The sequence below is a fragment of the Peromyscus leucopus genome, chromosome X (assembly GCF_004664715.2).
Source record: "Peromyscus leucopus breed LL Stock chromosome X, UCI_PerLeu_2.1, whole genome shotgun sequence".
Lineage (NCBI taxonomy): Eukaryota > Metazoa > Chordata > Mammalia > Rodentia > Cricetidae > Peromyscus > Peromyscus leucopus.
In genome coordinates this window covers 101,399,245-101,403,151 of record NC_051083.1, presented here as the reverse complement: position 1 = coordinate 101,403,151, position 3,907 = coordinate 101,399,245, and the positions used below count along the sequence as shown (strand labels likewise).

General features: G+C 44.3%; 1 long non-coding RNA gene across 1 annotated transcript; it reads left to right on the top strand.

Annotated features, from left to right (window-relative positions):
• The first annotated feature begins 399 nt into the window (after nucleotides 1–399).
• LOC114682184 lies at nucleotides 400–2,748 on the top strand. The gene is made up of 2 exons (XR_003733006.2): nucleotides 400–603; nucleotides 2,515–2,748. It is a non-coding gene; the product is annotated as an uncharacterized LOC114682184 (long non-coding RNA).
• The last annotated feature ends 1,159 nt before the right edge of the window (nucleotides 2,749–3,907 follow it).

The window sequence follows — 3,907 nt, the reverse complement described above, 5'->3', positions numbered from 1 at the left end:
GTGGGTACAGGAGGGTGCCTTGTGTAGGGGTCAAGATCAGTATTAGCGTGTAGTGTTGACCTGAAACAAGTGTACATAGTCAACACCACTCGTTTCCTGCCATATTTTAATTACTGTACAATATAGAAACATTAGTATCATGTGCCAAAATACTCACTAGTGTAAAGTTCACCAGTGTTAAGGATTTACACTTTGTTGGGTGACCTCCTCACCAGTGGCCTCGTCATCTTTTCAGGGACTGTGTACCTATCCATCAACTCCTTTCGGTTTCCATTTCCCTTCCCCTGGTGCTATTTTTTAAATTAGTATAATTTGCTCAGGATACACTTTGGCATTTATTTTTAATTTTTAATAGTGTGTCGAAATTATTCATCTGTATTGTTTAAAAACTTTTGTAAGAGGTAAAACTATTTCAAAAGCGAGACTAGTTCTGAGTATGAAAGTTAAATGTGGGTGTGAGGGAGGATAGCAATATTAAAAAAGTGTAGTAATCATATATGACTCTGCATTTCATGTAAAACACTGCACACTAAACATTTGTGGTTTTCTTTCCACAGGAAGGAACTTGCACAAGCTTTGAATATTCCTGAAGTCAAAGTGAAGGTCAGTAAATCCAAGCAAAGCCATTGAACAGTCAATCTACAGCCTTCCTCAGGTCTTGGGAAGCCTTGTCCTAGGCACTTTTTTATTTAAGATATTTTCATTTTACATACCAACCACAGTTTCCTCTCCCTCCCCATCTCCTGCTCTCACCCCTCACCTCTCCCATCCACTCACACATCCACTCCTCATAGGGGGTAAGGGCTCCACTGTGAGTCAACAAAGCCTGGTACATTCAGTTGGGGCAGGACCAAGCCCCTCCCCTGATGCACTGCACTTCCAGAGAGGCTGATGCACTGCAGCTCTAGAGAGGTTGATGCACTGCAGCTCTAGAGGTGATGCACTAGCTCTAGAGATGCACTAGCTCTGAGAGGATGATGCACTGCAGCTCTAGAGAGAATGATGCACTGCAGCTCTAGAGAGGATGTTGCACTGCAGCTCTAGAGAGGCTGATCCACTGCAGCTCTAGAGATGATGTTCTGCAGCTCAAGAGAGGTTGATGCACTGCAGCTCTAGAGGCTAATACATTGCAGCTCTAGAGAGGATGATACACGAAAGCTCTAGCGAGGCTGACGCTTTGCAGCTACAGAGAGAAGGTGGACTCAGGACACAATAGACAACACCCATGGTCTCCTGTTTGCACACTCTTCAGTGTGACTTTCCCAAAGCCTCATTTCTGAATTCCCCTTTCCTCTTACAAATGTAATAGATAGGCTTTAGGGATCAAACACAGGGAACTCTGACTTAATGTGAGCCCACATGAGTCAACCACTGGGATATATTGGAGGTATCATGATGGTAGTAGGGCTTCTGGTCCTTTGGTTGGTCTTCTTTAGACTATACATCCACATAATAGGCAGGGAGGGAAAGTACATGGAGTCACAAATGTTGCAGTTTGAGAACTTCCAAATACAATGGACTCTCATTCACTAGGAGCCTGAGAGGATGGTGAAATCTAACAGATAACTGTGACTGTATTTCCATAGCTAGACTATATTTAGGAAGAGCTGATTTATGACTACTTTCCCCACACTGTTGTGGACCATCTTACTCTTTGCCTTTTGAAGAAAGATGGGCTTTAGATGTCCTGGTGACACAGCAGGACCTAGTGTGCCCTCTCTGCTGGACAGGATTCTGGAAATGTAGCTGAAGCAGAGATAGTATTCTTCATCCTGATATTGAAGAACTTTGTATATCATGAAAGAATATACTGTTCAGATTTACCGTGGGTGGAAGTTACCCTTTCTGCTGAACTCCTGGAGATGGCAAAGGTTTCAGTGTCCTGTAGGTCATTTAGGTTAAGTTAGTCAACTTTCACAAACCCTGGAGGCTGTGATGTCAAACTATTGTCCAGGCCATCTCTGCCTACCACCTGTTCGCTCTCCAGAAATTTCAAGCACCACAATCCCATTGGCACCCTTGAAGGCTATTTTGTTTCTGAAAATCTCCCATGCTTGTTTCTGTTGATTAATTACTTCATACTGAAGACTGCTTTTACAAACAGAAAGCTGTTCCCCTCCATATGCCTTTAAAATGTGCTAACATTTGGTGATCTACAATCTCCGCCCAAAACAAGAGGAATGTATCACTAGTGAGGAGGGTATTCTACAGCTGATGGTCAAATGTCAGAATGAAGACTTTCCTTTACCCAGTTACCATATATTGAATTAACATCAAGGACCTGGAACAAGTCATAAGCTAAGTGTTCCATCCAATAAAAAATAAACCACTGAAATGTTTATACTGCTGGAAAAAGACAGAATCATGGCCTATTGCAGAAGATGACACACAGCTGATATTTGCTTTTATGAGCTGAATAGAAAGCAAGCGTTATGTGTCTTAAAGTGGTTTTTATCTCTTGGCTCTGGAGTGGAAGCCAATGCTAAATCCAATCCTGTCTTCCTCTGATTTCAGACATGGTTTGTCCATCGGAGAGCAGAAGAGAGGAAGAGAGAGAGGTCTGTCGTATTACAGAGCATACCTCCTCGTATTGAAAAAGTGATTCTCCTTAGGGAAAGGGAAGGCAATCCCCAGAGTGCAATCTATGTTCAGGAGCAAGATGGAAATTTGGTGACACCTGTACTCAATGTACAGCTTAACTAAAATTCAACACTCATGTTAACAATAAAATCATGAATTTCCAAGTTATTTAATTTCATATGCTTTCTGGGGTTTTGTAGTATATAGATGTACACTCTTCAGGAAATGCAATTTAAACAAAATGTCAAGTTCTGTTTTTTTGGGGGGTGACATTTCTAAGTCATGAGTATTACTTGCACAGATGACTATTCCCTAAACATGTTAGTTGTGAAACAGTGGATCTCTTAAGCCTTCTTGATTCAGGCTTACTTGATCCTTTGAGCAAGAGATTCAGTAGTAACCCTGCAAATGTAGAATCTACGGAGAAGGTGGGCACAGAAAGTATTGATGGTGATGATTACTTTTTATTTGGGGAGGGGTCACAACAATTCTTTCTTTTTTCTTTCAATGAAAATAGACATTTTTGTCACATAATATTTCCCGATTATGGTTTCCCTTGCCCCTACTCCTCCCAGTTCCTCCCCACTTACCCTTCCATCTGGACATATCTACCTTTCTGTTTGTCACTAAAAAACAGCTCAGGTGGGTGGAAGCCACCCACAGGCCAGCCTGGGTCCTCAAGGAAGGCCTGGGCTGACTAAAGACATTGACAGGCAGGAGGGTGCCATTATGATGAGCAAATGTATGGTGGAGAAATGGGAGAAAAAGCGAGGCAGAATGGCTCATGTGCTGTGGAAAGAGGTGGAACGGAAGAAGGAAAGGTGGTGAGGAGCCGGCTTGGGTGGGTGGCCTGCTTGTCACCCAGGGAAGTGATGACACCTGGGCCCAGGCTGCTGCAAAGGGCCACGTTTGGGTCCGTGGTCCTACTGTAGCCAGGGTCCTTGTTGACATCCATGGGCCATGTTGCCACAAAAGGCCACAGGATGCCCAGTGTCTGGGCTGCCACCTGTGGACAGGTAGGTGTCGAAGGACCATTCCACCTCAGGGGCTATACTGATATGAGTGGCCTATGCTGCCACCCTGTGCCATGGTGACATCAGGGACTGAGCTGCACCTGAGAGCCATGTCTGGGTCCATGGCCTTACTGCAGTAAGGGTCTATATGTTGATGTCCATGGCTCCTGCTACCATTGAAAGCCATGCATATGTCTAGGGTCTGGGCTGTCACCTGGGATCGTGTTGGTGTCCCTGGACAATGCTGCCTCTGGCGCCATGCCAATAAAAGTGTCCTGTGCTGCCACTTGGGGCCTTGGGACATCCAGGCTATG